The sequence below is a fragment of the Mus caroli genome, unplaced genomic scaffold (genome assembly GCF_978045245.1).
Source record: "Mus caroli unplaced genomic scaffold, Mus_caroli_1 scaffold_14, whole genome shotgun sequence".
NCBI lineage: Eukaryota > Metazoa > Chordata > Mammalia > Rodentia > Muridae > Mus > Mus caroli.
In genome coordinates this window covers 78,020,624-78,036,383 of record NW_028227269.1, presented here as the reverse complement: position 1 = coordinate 78,036,383, position 15,760 = coordinate 78,020,624, and the positions used below count along the sequence as shown (strand labels likewise).

General features: G+C 40.5%; 1 protein-coding gene across 2 annotated transcripts in view; it reads right to left on the bottom strand.

Annotated features, from left to right (window-relative positions):
* The window catches only part of Rad51b (RAD51 paralog B), a 520,188-nt gene that overhangs the window by 280,170 nt on the left and 224,258 nt on the right, over positions 1–15,760 (bottom strand). The window lies entirely within an intron of this gene.

Below are 15,760 nucleotides of genomic sequence, written 5' to 3'. Positions count from 1 at the left end.
GAAAGCAGCAACAGCTAAAGTAATCCCTCCTAAAAGCTGTAATAGGAGAGTGCCAGGAACAGAATGCTCCGGGAGACGGGAGCCCATGTCCTAGGACCTGGAATAAAGGTAGATTTTAAAGGGCAAGTCTGAAATGTATTTGTTGAACACAGCTCGCCTTGCTAAACCTGGTTTCTGTCATAGCAATTATGCCCTCAGTTTCATGAACATTGTGTTTTCTTGGAAAGGAAAAAGAAAGAAAGAGAGAGAGAGAGAAAGAAAGGAAGAAAGAAAGGAAAAAACAACAGCCCTGTTTTTGTAGTAATTGCACATCAATGCCAGAGACCTATTATTTCTATTAAGTTAATTAACCTATTTTTGAAAAGTATACAAAATAGGTCACTTAAGTGGGTGTGACCTTACCCAGTGAACTATGCTTTTAAACTGTCTCCAACTATTAAGATTTATAGACCCCTTTATCAACATCTTGGTTTGAAAAGGCTGGCTGAGTGAAAGGCATGCACACCAGGCTAAGATGGCTTTGGTCTCTATCAATCAGCCCATTATAACTTAATGATATTTAGATGATGTGATTAGATTTTCAAATTGAATGCTGTTTAATCTACATTCCAGAGTGCTTATGTAATCAGGCCACATTGCTAAGGCTCGGGCAAACAGTCTGAAGGAGAGAAATTTGAATCTGAGATCAATTCAAATACTGTTCCTCCCCGTCTGAGAAAGGAGAAAAGTGCTTAGCCCTGGGAGAGTTTGCAAGAGGTGGGAGCCACAAAAAAAAAAAAAAAAAAAAAAGTAACTTCTAAATCATTACTCATATCGTCATTGAAAGCATGGCCAGCTTCTGCACCGCTGAGCGGTATGCTGGGTAGTGAACAAAAGTTCTGCCTCCAATTTTGTTCCCTATTAGATGGAATAAAATCCCAATAGAGAAGAGTTTCTATTAAATGTAAGAAAGTTCCAGGTACAAAGTGGTCAAGGGTCTCTGCTTCTGTACCACAACGGCTGGCCCATGTTAGTGATGACATTTGTGCTCTAAATAACATCTAGTGGCTAAAATCACAGCCGGCACTTGAGAGCTCTCACATTCTTAGGAAACCAGCTCATTGAGGGTGTGTACAAATTAACAGGCAAACCAAGCTTCAGAGACTAGTCTTAGAATCTGTAAGCTTGCATTATATACACATGACATCTCCTTTCTTTCAAGACTTCAACTGCAAAATACTGCACAATGTCAAAGCCATAGCACCTCAGCTTTCCTCACCCTTTAAGGCCCATTGGTGACCCAGGCACTTAGAGTCTGTCAAGCAACTTTTAGTGGAGGAGTGTGTGCACCTTGGCACTTTAACACCTCTGGGGGTGGGGAACCCGAGGCTTGTTTTGTCTTTGAAGTTCCAGGTCCTGATTCTAGCTTTCCTTTTCCTTCAACACTGACTCTGGTTTGCTTCACTCTAAGGGAACCTGGCTACTTGTAATTTCCTCTTTATCTCGTTGTCCTTCTTTTTCTCACCAGCTTTCTATCTTTGTATAATTCCTTTTGCAGAAAGACTTTCTTGTCTCCTTAGGTTCAAGTCCTATGTACACTTGGCAAGTGTGGTTGTGTTGTCCCACATAATCTTAACTATTTGGCTTCTGGAAAAATGAATATAAAGAAGTTGTAAACTCAAAGACAGCAGATAGAGCAGACGTTTGGGCTCAGAAAGGGACCGAATCTGAACGGGACTGAACAACAGCCAAAGTGAACCTTAATTTGTGGGAGAGAACACATCCTCACACACCAGTCCTTTGCTCTCCCCAACTCCCCAAACTTTGGCAATCAGTTGTTTCTGAGCCACTGAAAATTAGGAAGTTCTCTAACAAAGAGATGACAATGACATGCTGATGCTGACACAGATACGTGGACGTTCCACCACAAAACAAACTATGCAATCTATGGGTGGGTATGGGGACTAGAAACCTTCCTACTGGCCCTCCAATCACATTAATTAAGTAAAGATCTATCTAGTCTACCCATCTCATCAATTCCTAATCTGAATTCTCCTTAAGCCATTTCAATCCAACACTGGAAAGGAAGTACATATCTGAGCCGTAAGTCACACTGCAAATGCCGCAGCCTCCTCCGATCCCTGCATCAACCACTGATCCGAACACGGAAATGCAAAACTGTACAAGATATACTCCCTCGGGCAACGGATTAGGGAGAGGAAGACAAATGCAAATACAGTGGCTTCACAGTAACTGAGAAGGACGCACACTGCAGGATGGGAATCAAAGATGCAGTAACCAATCTCACTTGAGTCACAAAAGCTTTCATGGTGATATATATATATATATATAATTATTAAATAAGTGTTTTCAATCAAAGAAGCATGTAGAAAGAAAGCAGGGTTTAGGGGCAACAACAAAGGCTCCAAGAAGAGGTGAGGACAACACAAGGTGAAAATCCTTAGGATCCCAATAGCCAAAGCGAGTGTAACTTCATCTCACAGCTCACCAGGAGCCACCACAGGCCTTAAGTCAAGACAGCACGCGTGCGTTTGGGAAAAGAGAATCTGAACTCAACACGGGGATAGCAATGGAATAAGAAGGGTGGCAGGAAGACTGGAGCACAGGCTGATGAAAGTCCTAACATGAATGGACAGGAGGGACACAAACATTAAGGTGGTCAAAGTACAGCCACTGAGAGACTCTGGTGAGGCTTGAGAGAGAGGGAGGGTGGTGATTCCCATTCGAGAGAAAACATAAAAAGAGTGCAAGAAATGCACCCGGCCTCCCAGCAGGTCATTAAAGGAACTGGACTACATAACACACATCTCTAACTCTGGGTTTGCACTGTCTCCTCCACACTATTAGTATCAACCATCACTCCTGTGATGTCACCACTGGGTACCTGGTACTATAGCCATGGCACTGTGCCAGAACACTCTTACGGAATAAGACACTAACACAGAAATTATTCTAAATGGAGACGTGCAGATAAGGCATTTTTTTTCTCTAAGTCATGCCAGCTATTTTTTTTAAATGTTTAATGTTCAGTAAACTAGGATTATTACATATTATGGGAAACTAAAAAGAATTTCATAAGCTACTTGCAAATACAAAGCCAATGCAAAAAAAGACACTAAGTTTGGTAGAGCATGCAGATGTTGACTAAAATAAAGAGGAAAGTTTAATGATAGAAATGGTAACTGGAAATAGCAGTACTGGCTCACCAGGAAAATCTAGTCCAGGCTTGGAGTGAATGAAAATTCTTTGATGTAAAAGTGCTATGTTACCCAGGACGAAGCAAGCACTGCACTTGTCACTAGTTCTCACAGGACAAGCATGGACATCACAAAATAAACAGTTCAATACTTAACGGAATCCTTTGCCTCAGAGATGAAAATCTAGGCAGGAATGAATTTCTGTTACCGACCCCTCTTACTAGTATAAAAGGACTCCATCCAAATGAAACCTTTAGAAGGCTATTATCTCTACATAGGAACCGCCAGTCTTCCTTCTAGGTTTCCAGGTTTACACACAGTGCTAACTGAAACAACATTCCCAATGAGTTACTCATAGTACAGAAGAATAAATCTCATCTTAAAGTGATTTTCACAATCTCCCTACAAAATGATGTCTGAAAACACTTAAGAGATTCACTTATACCCCTGGTGGTTAAAAAAAAAAAGGTGGAAAATCCTCTCTGTCTTACTTCATAAAGGTTATTGAAAATGCCATGCGATTAATATTATTTATTTGGCATTGGGTTAAACACCAAAGGTAACACTTAACCACTCTCTGTTTACCAAGTTAATCACCAGATTTGTCTACTTTGTCTGATTTACTGAGACAAATACTTTGAGCGTCTGAAATGTTTTATCTGGCCCTGGGAAAGGAAAACGAAAGGAGTGTTGTGCATTTATTAATAGATAAGTGCAAACAGGCCCTATCCTATCAAATGAACAGCTAGGACCTTTGGCCACTGTTTACTGAAAATAAAATTAGCCTTGGCTGGCAGGTACTTATCAGCTCTGAGAATAATTAACTACTCACATCTGGTACTCCTTACTGAAAATGCTAGTGGGAGCCATTACCTTTGGTAAGGGTTATATTTCCTGACCAGCTAACCTCCCCCTAACGTACTACTGGAATGCACCCTTCATTCCCAAGCAGTCCACTGGCAGTACCCAGAGCAGTTCCACAAGCTGTTTCCCCTCCTCAACCCAACAGAAAGACATTTTCAGAAATCCAAAACATATCACCAAGCCATGCTGGTTCCCACAGGATGCTTACCAACTCACCACAGGGAATCCCCTGCCCCATGGAGGCCTGGGAACTTTGTAAACAAACAAGGGTCAGTCTGAGTTAATCAATAGTAACATTTTGTACTTTAAATTTTGTTTTTGTGGTTTTTCGAGGACTTCAGGGAACTTCATTGTGTAGAATAACATGAATATAGTGTTCAAGGTTCAAGAAGCCCAGGAACCCACAGATGCCTTCATTGGTCAGACAGAAAACAGTAATAAACTAGGTACCTCATGCCCACTTTATTTGTTTTCTATTCTAACAATTCCCTTACTGGGCAATAATTTTCACAATTTCATTAAAGCAAAGGAAATGCTCTGGGGCATTCATATAAATAAGCAATACATAATATGTGCTTTTATATTCATGCAACAGGGATCAAGAGGCAGGAAACTCAGGGCCTCTGCAATTAGCTTGCTGTGAAATCCTAAACAAGTCACTTGTTGTCAAGTGACTCTCATATCTATGCTCTGTAAAAGCTATACTGCCACGTTGGACTATGGAGTGACTTCTGACAGTGCCAGGAAAGTGTTGGTAAATCAGAAATTAAAATGCCAGCTCTTCTCTGAACCACCACAAAAAGAGCATACACTGGCTGTCCAGTGGGTGGGACCCAGGCCGCCCCGCACATATGTAGCCGGTGTGCAGCTTGACCATTATGTGGGTCCTGAACAATTGGACTGGGGACTATCCCAAAAGCTGTTACCTGTATGTGGAATATCTTCTTCTGGCTGCCTTGTCTGGCCTCAGTGGGAGAGAAAGTACCTAGTCTCACAGAGACTTGAAGTGCCAGGGTTGGGGGGCTACCCAGGGGAGGCACCTGCTCAGAGGAGAGGGGGATTGTGTGTGGGGGTGGGGTGGGGTGAGGGTGACTGGGAGTGGGGCAGTGAGCAGGATGTAAAGTGAATAACTAAAAGAAATTAAATAAAAAAAACTTTTTAAAACTGCCAGCTCTTCAAGACCTTTTTCTCAAAGGAGATAGTAAGCTTCTCTCAATAATAAATGGTGCCATTTTAACTTACACCTTTTATTAAAGTATATTTCTGACATGGTTTACAGATAAATGTTGCTCCTAACGCGACAAAAGAGTGTGCATGAAAACCGTGGGTAATCTGAAGATCAGCAGCTGCCCTGTTTCTAAGGAAACTGCAAATTGGATTCTATTAACAATGAATAGATGGTCTCTCCAAACACACAAGCCTTCTAACACACACTAGGTGGGTGGACATCAGATACCTTAGGAGATGAGGCCATGAACTAAGAAGCTGGGAAGTCTAAGGATATGGAGCCAGTAATTAGGGGTTGGGAAACAGAAGAAGGTAGGAATAATAGGCAAGAAGGGAATTTAATACCGAGGAGGGATGGGAGGCCAAAGAAAAACAGAAGAAACTGAAAAAACAACGAGCATTCTGGGATTAGGCAGTACAGTCAGGTGAAGCAGTGAGGACACACCATGGGGGTGTCAGGGGACTCTCAAGGGGCGAGGAGAAGTGGGTGGAGACTCAACCACGTGAACTAGCACGGCAAGGAGGAATTACTGGACAAAATGGGAGAGAGTGTTAGTTGCTCTGGACAGGGCCCAACAGGGACAAAAAAGAAGCCAAATGGAATACATTAATAATTCTAAGCAGGAGCAGCCGTGAGGGTTTAGAATGTAGCACTAAGAGATGATTTGTACAAAACTGGCAGAAATAGAAAATGCTAACCCTCCAATCAAACTCCAACAATAACTTTGAGTTACTGGATTGTGGAAATTTTCTTATGCGAATCCATCTGTGGTATCACTTCAACTATTTACTGGAAAACTAGCTGCGGTTTGACTACAGATGCCCCTCCTGGGTTTCATTCAGTTGTATCTTCTCAACTCAAGAATCAAGGAGGCAAATGGTTTCAACTATTTTCATGTCACTAAGAAAGGTTGGGTAAAAGTAGCTTTTAGTCTCCTGATATAATTGTCCTCTGGAGACTTACAGTCTCCATTGGCTAACCTAGGCCTAGTCGTGGAAGCGTCTAGCTTCTGTGCAATCTTATCTGGGCCTAGGATGTTTTTAACCTCTGAAAGTTAACTACTGAATAAGCTCAGCCTTTCTAGTTCTTTCTGAGGTTTGGCTGGCTGGTTCAACTCAGCTGTTCTGGTTCAAACTCCTCTCCAAACTGACTGATTCAGACTTCTCTCTGAATTGCCCTTCTTGGCCTCAAACTAACTCTGGCAATCTGTTCTAATCTTCTGGCTACTTCTCTGGCTCATTCTGTCTTACCTGTGACTAGTTTGTTCTCTCTTCATACTGTCTCTGAAAAGCTCTCCCAGTTAAACTACCTCTGAATTCTATGAGCTGACTGACCAGAACTGAGTGCTGAGATTAAATGTATGTATCACCACCCCTGGACCTACCTGAAACTTGCTGTATGTATACCAGGCTGGCCTTGAACTCAGAGATCTGCTTTGCCTGTGTCTCCTGTGATGAAAGGCATGTCTATATTCCAGCCAGATCATACAGACCTAGAAGGTCTTTGGTTGTGGTATCTTGCCAGAGCAGCAGTGCTGTAAATTAAAATTCCTCCACAGAGGTTGATTTTCTGAAAAGCTGAACTTCGAGAGTGCATGACATTCACTGGGTCCCCACCATTCTTCCACACCTGCTTTCACATGGCTACTTTTAGCTCACAGAGTCACAGGGACATCACAAAGCCCTGGCTGGTAGCAAGAAATGCTCTGACCATTGTTTAGCATACTAAAACCCTTTATTGTTATCTAAATTTGAAAAAAAATATGCTTTGGTCAAGAGTTTTTAAAATAATTGATAATTTCCACCCCACCCCCCACCCCCAGGTGTAGAATATTACCTGTCTTACCACATTAAGACAAAAATCTTATTCCTCTCATGCTATAGCCCAGACTGGTCTTGAATTTACTCTAATTAACAATAATTCTCCTGTCTCCTAAATGCTGGGAGCATAGGCTTGGTCCACCACATCTGAGCTTTAGATTTGTATTTTGATGAAAAATTATATGGCTTATTTTTTTTTAATTATTTCTGAGTAGTTAGCTAACATGTATGAATTAATTTTTTAAAGTAATGTGTGCTCTATTTAAAGTTACTTGTTAAATGAGAATTGACATAAAGCTGTAGGAATTAAAGAAAATTAATTTATATGGCTAATTTTACTGAGTTGTTAAAATTATTTCAATCCTGATCAATATTAATTCATTTTTTAGAATTTAGGTTAATGGCAATTAGTCTAGAACTAGAACCTAGGAAAGCAGGGTTTGTTTTTTACCCTTGGCACTATGATCATTGCAGGCTGTGTAAAGGTTTTCTTGGGAGGACCCGACCTGCGCACTGCAGGATGTTAGAAGCATCTCTGGCGTGGACCCACCAGCATGCCTGCCACCTCCACACATGCTTTCCACAACCCAAATCATCTCCAAATATTACCAAATGTCCTCTAGGGCAAAACCATTCCCTTGAAAAACCATGCTAGAAAGGAATGGCGTTCCTCACCATTTCAAATGTCTTTAGATACAGCAAAGCATTGGGAAAAGAGAAAGGCCTGATGTGTAGTCAGATATGATGTGAAACTCACGGTCTATCACTCACTGTCATTGTGGCCTTATGGAAGTTAATTTACGAAGCCCCCAACTTCGCAGAAGAAGATGGGATTAATCACATTCTAGTATACATTTCTCTTAGCCGGCCTAGAATACCATCCCCTAACCTATGTGCAGTACTGGGAATTGGCATGAGGGTCTTATACATGCTAGTTTTATTTCTGAACCTGCGATGAATAGCTGATGAGGAGCGTCTCAGGGGAGAAAGGGTTTATTTTAACTCACAATTTAAGTCACCACCCACCATAGTAGGAAGCCAGGGTGGTGAGAACTTAAAACACTGGTCACATCACATCCACAGTTAACAGCAAAGAGAAATGAATACATACAGGTTTATTTCTCAGCTTTACTTTCTCTATAGAATTAAACACCAAACCCCAGGTTATGGTACCACCTACTTTTAATTTGGGGTTTCCTCATGAACTAATGTAATCAAGACAAGCCCCCACGGAGATGTCCACGGGCCAACCTGATGGAGAGTCTTTCCCAGGGAATTCTACCTGTGCCAAGGTGGTAATTAAAACCAGCCATTACATCAGGCAAAGCTGTCTATGCTCTATCCTTCTGCCATCTTTTTTAATTTTCACTTTGAGGTACAGCCTCTTTAAGTTGTCCAGACTGGCCTTGGACTCTGTAGCTCAGGTTGGATTTAAACAGAGATATACTTCTAGCTTAGCCTCCCCAGTATCTACGATTACAGACCAGGACCACCAGGACCGGCTTTAGGACTTCTTTTGGGAGGGACTTATGGTATCCTTTCTTCCTTTAGAAGAGTTACATCGCTTCTGTTCTCATCCTAAGACTCTGCCCCAAGGTACAGCACAGGCAGCATATTTGAACAGTGATGCAAGTGCATCTTGAAGCCTCACAGTCTGGCTCAGGGATGGCATTGGAGTTACAGAGGGTCAGTTAGACTCAACTCTGCAACCTCTGGCTGGAGCACTCAGGGGAGGATCTCCTCCTGCTCAGCTGGTATAGGAGAGTGTTAAGCTTGGCGCTTCAAGGTAGGAAAAGAAGTAGAGCCTGAAGAAATGATGCTAATGTTGCAAGTCAGGTGTGTCCCCAGACACATCAGCAGTGATCAGTGACCTAGTTCTTTCTCTTTAAGTCTGTGAGATTTAGACTTGATTATTTAGGGGGGAAAAATGTACCCAATACCTATGGCAAACATTTGTTGAGAGAACCAAGCACAGCAATGAAAGCAATAGGGCTATAAAGAACATTCTTCAATTGCTAATCCATACAAATCACACACACACACACACACACACACACACACACACACATTATATAAGGGCTCAAAGCACAATACAGTGAAAGAGAATAACAGAACTCCCAACTGGCTTCAACTTCCTAATAAACTAGAAAATATCCCCCAAATGGCCATATTTATTTCAGAAGGCTGAAAAGAGGGGTTTATAGTTGGTACATTAAAGTAAAGTAATAGAACTAGGACCTGAGTGAAGGATTTACTGATTAAGATAATTATTTAATACAATTTAAAAAATGCTAAAAGTCCATGGTAAAGACAAAGTCAATATAGCTAGCCTTTCATTTTGACTCAGGCTCCAATATAGCTTGGCAAGGAATAGCAAAACCAATCACATTTCTAAGTTGTACAAAGTAGAGACATCATCTGCTGTTCAAAAGTGGAGTCAAAGATTCAGAGGCATGGGAGAGGTTAGCCTAATTAAGAACTCTGAGCTACAAGCGAAGAATCCCAGGTTCAAGTCCCAACTTCGCCAGCCCTAAAGAATGTAGCAGTAACAAATTCCCTAGTCTTTTTGATCTTCAGATCATTTTTCTTAAATGAACTGAAAGGCCTATGCCTGCTTATTAGTTACACCTAGCTCTGAAGTTTTACAATTCTATTGCAAAATTGATTGCTTTTGATGACTAGAACTAAATCGCACCAAGTATGCTGTAATTCCTGTTCAGCATTTGTGCTATCCAAGAGCTTATGAAATGACAAGTTTCAACTATTCAAGTCTACTAAGAAAATAAAACCCATGTTAAGTATTATTCAAAAAAAAGGCAAAAAAAAAAAAAAGCAAAAAAAGCAGAGGGAGTGCTCTTACAAGTTTCAAATGCCACTCAATGACAAGTCCTACAATAGAGGAGTCGGCAGCTTTGTGTTGTGTGTGTAGGGTGGCGCAGTTGATCTGTATCTCTAAAAGCTGAAATAATTCACAAGGCCACCCACTGACAAGTCCATTGAAGCATAAAGTAATCGGGTTAATAAATAACTGCTTATAATTTCCAGATAGGAAAATGAAAATCTAAAGTCAACAACCACATGACAGGGTGATAAGCGGGAGCAAGAGTGAGGAAAAAACAAAAGCAATTCCTAACACGACGTCTGGGGTCAAAAGTGCTGAAGAGCAGCCGTGTCATAGCACTGCAAACTAGAAACACTGAATAAGAAAAATTAAAACGTGTGTTCTGGCTCCATGCTTATAAACTTTTATCAAACTTCTTGCTGAACTTTAAAAAGTAAGGAGATTGGTGAGCTCAGCAATTTTAAACAAAATTCATAATGAAAACGGGAACTGTTTTTTTTTTTAAAAAAGTAAATATTTACGTGTAAAATGTCAAGCATAGACAAAGTGCATATGACAGAGGAAGTGGCTCTCCATGCATTAAAGCTGGATTCAACAGCTCCCAACTCACAGTCAATATGAGGCCATCTAACCGCAGCAACTGGGGTGTTCAAATGCAAATCGAGCAAATATTCTGGGAGCTTTAGTTTCCATATTTGAAGACACAGCAATTATTCTAACCTCTACACATGACATTGTGAAAAAACGATCATGAATTTGAAGGCTCTTCTGATTATGTGATAGGTGACTGTTATAAAATAAGATGGGAAATGAAATCGGCTGCTTGTTAAATACGTCTATCTTCCAGGCAACATAATGAGTTTTGGGAAAATTTATTTTTCATTCTCCCAGCACCTCTGTGTGGCCACTGAAAATATTACCACTCACCTCAGCAGATACAGGAGATGAGGTAAATTATTCAACTCATATCAAATGAAAATCAACAATGAGGGCAAAAATAAATCCTTACTTTCTGCTCCTCTCCACTCTATCACCATTACACACCGTCTGTGTTGTCACTATGTGAAAGCAACTCTCTTCTCTAAGTGAAAGAGACACGCTCTAAGGAGTGTCAAACATTTACAAGAGAAGCGTGTTATATAACATGCAGGCGTTCAAATGCTTTCACTGACTTTAAAGCTCACTTGCAGATTCATATGAGCACACTCCTTCCTTGGCTTGGCTTACCTAAAGAAGACAGCAAGAAATAAAGGGAGAAAATGAAACACACCCGTGCTTCACTGGAATTGAACAATTATAGCTTGCCATTTCATACGCTTGAAACTTAAACCATTTCCTTGACTGATGCAAAAATTACCTCAGTGTTACACTGAAGAATTACACCACCTGGGCATACTCCATAAGGCCAGAGGCACAAGTGATTCAGCTTCCAGCTCAGAAAGTCCTTATGGGATCTACCAAGTCATTAGGACTTTCTATACTTTAGACATTTTCCTTCCGATTCGTACAATGGTCTTGTTCACTGAGTTTAGTCAAGGCACGTTGGGATTGGGTAGGAGGAGGGTGGGGGGACGCTGTGCAAAGGGTGTGGTGGGAAGTCTGTCATGAACTAGTCTCCCTGAAAGCTATTTATTAGTCATCTCATGGAATATGCCAGAAGCAGAACAATTTTTCTTCTATGGTCTCAGGTTGAGCATCGTCTTCCAAGACCATCACTGAGAAATCACAGCCCATTGTAGCCTCAAACAAGTGGTCAACAGTATATCAAAGGGAGCCTTCTCCAGGAACTTCTCTCCGATCTGAAAAGGGATACTGTGGTTTTCTGAAAAAAACCAAATATAAATTAACATTTTTTTCTTTAAAAAAAAAATCAACAAAACTAATAGGCTGAAGTCATATTTTAAAATTAATGGTTACCAACATCATTACTTTTAGGATACAGAGGATCTGTAAAGTGCTATTTTTAAAATACAACAGAAATTGGAACTAAAGTCTATAGGGTCAGCTTCCGTAATGCGAAAATCCAAAACCTGAGACCTTGTGAAGGCCAGGATGAGACCACAAATGGAAAATGTTACACCTGACCTCATGTGACAGGCTGGCAGGCATGCTACGGGTATGATATGAAATTATGTCCAGGCCACGTGAAGGAGAGATGCATGAAACACAGTAAGTTGCACATTCAGATCTGCTTCCCATTCCCATTATTTATAAACCCATAGATGCAAATATTCCACAATCCAAAGAAGTCTAAAATTCAAAATGTTTCTGGGCCCCAGCATTTCCATGGTAGAAGTATGCAGGCAGCCTTTCCTTAATTCTGCACTTGTTAGTTCTTCTGGGCAAGGCTGAGACACTTTAGCACAGCAGCCTTTTCATCTATCATATTACATATGTGGTCTGAAAGGTATCTGAGCCTCCCTTCAGTTCTGAAATCCTCAGATTACCTAGCTCAGTAACTGTTACTATTAGACTTCTATGGAGGATTTTCATTTTTTCACAATGCCACTTATTGTGTAAAAATTGTTAAAATAAGCAAGACATCAAAGAAGATGAAGGACTAACATGTAGTAATTGTTTATAAATATGTTTTTTTAAAAAAAAAAACGAAATTCAGAAGAAAAGTAAGGTTTTCTAAGTTCTCTGAATTCCATGTAACCAATCCTTCGGGCCATGTTCAGAGGTTCAGCACAGCCATGTATGGGGTGCTAACCTAGAACTGGTTCTAAATACTTGTATATTTCATCTTTAGCTGCTGATGGTTCTGTTGTTCCCCACCATCCCAACAGCAGTACCCAAAGTAAGTCTTTCTTAGACGCTAATACCCCTTTGCATTGAAGAGAGGTTATGGAGGCAGATTGGGAACTCTTACTGCTGAGGGTTTAAACTTTCACACACACACAAAAACGCGCTACAAAACACTTCTGAAGGAAAAAAAAAATGTTACCAAAGTTTCTATTTTGAAACTGTCTAGAAATTTGGGGCATGTACTATTATCAATAAGGAAATTTTATAATTCATTGTAGCTTGAACACATGCTTCCCCCAAATACTTCATGAATAAACTTCACATAGTAGATAACGACCTATTAGAATGAAAGTTAACTATGACTTATCATAGAGCCTCCATTAAAAAAAATACTCAAGCCTCTGAGAGCACTGCATGTGCATCTTAACTGCCAAATGCTAAAACCCAAGCAGGGCCACATAAGCTACCATGGGCATCATATAGGCTGGAGACGGTGTCTTCAAGGTTCTCCTACTTGAAAGAAGGCTCTTCCTAAAGGCCAATGGAAGGCCATGCAAGTTTCCACACAAAAGCAGAGAGAACTACCAGTAAAATGATCTGGAATTTAAAAAAAAAAAATTGAAATGTGCACGGTTTTCCTGGGGGAGGTGAACCTCTTTCTTAGACTCTGTAAGGGCTCCATCAGCAGCATCGATCTCAAACATGTTGTTCACAAAAAATGTGATGAGGCAGGAAATTGTGTAAGAAGGAAACAAATCAATTGACCAGCATTCTCTCTCTCGGGCCACAACAGAGCAGTGCTGGGAGTACAGAGCTTGTTAAGGGCTTAATGTGAAAGTCTGCTTAACTGTTCACTGCACTTCAACACTCCGCGTCCCTCTTTTAAGCAGCACATGACAGGAAAAGGACTCTCCCATGCATCTTGTTCTTACTTCGCTGGCTTCTAAAACACTGAGTGCTAATTAGTCACATAAGTGGGCACAGTAAAATCCAAACCTTCCTGCATTACTAATCAAGTTTAGATGGCTCTGAGCTGAGGACTTAGTCAAACCCAAACTCACACTTGCAAACAGCAAAAAAATCTGGGTTTATACTTTGCAACTAGTCACTGCTACTTACAAATGTGTCTGCTTTTGAAACTATTTATAAAGAGATAAAAGGTTGAATTTTACAGAGACTGGTTCAGCTGACATTACAAGGGGATGCAAGAACAAGAAAAAGATAATTAGCATTACTTTATTTTTTTCTGGCCCTCTTTTAATATGCCCCTCCAAAACCCATTTGTTTTCTCAAAGAAAACCCAAAATAACAAAACAAAATGAACAAAACCAAACATCTCAGAGCCATTTACTGTTTGAAGGTCATGAACTCTGAACTAAGACACCAACACTGATCCTTTTATCATTTTTTCTTCTGTAACACAGCCCATGATCCTTCCCATTCTAGTAGCTTAAGCACATTTCATTGGTGTGGTCAGGGGTGCACAAGCAAATCTGTTATCTAAATGTTTGGAGGGTGTGTGGGGGAGGGAGTACATATTATTGTAATTCTGAAATTAATTCACTTTCTAATTATCAATTTAAGATAAGATATGAAGCTTCTGTCACTGACTCTTCTGTTTTGCTATGGTCATTTCTATACTACCTCTGAAATCCTATGGAAATTTTGCTTCTGACTAAGTGGATAAGAGGACTGACTGTTGCTCCAGAGGTCCTGAGTTCAATTCCCAGCAACCTCACGGTGGCTCACATTCATCTGTTATAGGATCTGGTGCCCTCTTCTGAAGACAGTTACAGTGTACTCATATAAATAAAATAAGTAAATCTCAAAAAAAGCCCAACTCATATTGTTGTTTTGATACATATTGTTCAGGCAGGCCTTGTACTCACTATGTAGCTGAGGCTGACCTTGAACGCTGGATTCTCTGACGACTACCTCCCAAGTGTTGGGATTACATGTGTGTTTTAATCATTTCTGGCATCAAAACAAATATATACTTGTACACATATATTTGTACACATACACACACACACACACACACACACACATACATAACATCTTGCACCCACAAAAACAGACAAAAAAAGAAGGGCTGCCTAAAATATGATCTGAAGGTGTGGAAGAACAATAAAATTCACCTAAAGTTTTACATTCAACAAAAGAATCTTTTAAAAGCAAAGGTGACAGTTGATAGCTTCTGAGAGAGGAAAAGTCGGTTTTCTTTAATGATGGGGCAAGCCACACTCCAAGGAGTAGTTCAGGGACATAAAATGAACTCTGTGGATTTAAACAATAAATAAAAGAGGAGAATTCAAAGTAGGGTGGGCAGGTAAGTGAAGGCAGAGAGGGTAGCTCTGACAGGAGTTGAGAGAGGAAGGTGAATGTGACCAAAATCATTTTATGAAATTCTCAAAGAATTAATGAGAATATTTTTTTAAAGTGAAATAAACTCTTTAAAACATCATCAGTGAGTGAAGCTAAACTAACAGATAATCCAGGCCTGATGTTGTAGGTCTAGTGACGCACACCTATCATGCCAGCTACTAGGGAAACTGAGGCAGCAGGACCACAAGTTCAAGGCCAACCTAGGATACAGACTGAGTCTAAGGCCAGCAAATACAACTTAGATCAACTCAAAATAAAAATATAGACAATGGGCAAGGGATATACCTCAGAGGTACACAATTCTGCCTAGTACAAGAAAGATGAGGGAAGAATGGAGGGAGGGAGGGAGGGAAGGAAGGAGGAGGGAGGAAATCCTCCTGTTAAATGCCTATGATTCAGCAAGTTAGTAAAAAATACAGGCATATGCAAAGGGATGGAATATGCTGGAAATGGTAACTTTGGACAACTATATACTTTTATTACTTAAATATATTTTAAAGCAACAGACTGCCTAAGCAAAAGCGTAGAGTAGGATTTATAACTCGTATATAATTACGTTTAAGTTAGCTGAGGTGGGATGGCCACTCATGGCAGGCAGCACCATTCTCTGGATTGGAATCCTGGGCTGTATAAAAAGCACAGTGTGAACTGAGTGCAACCACTCAGGGCTCTGCTT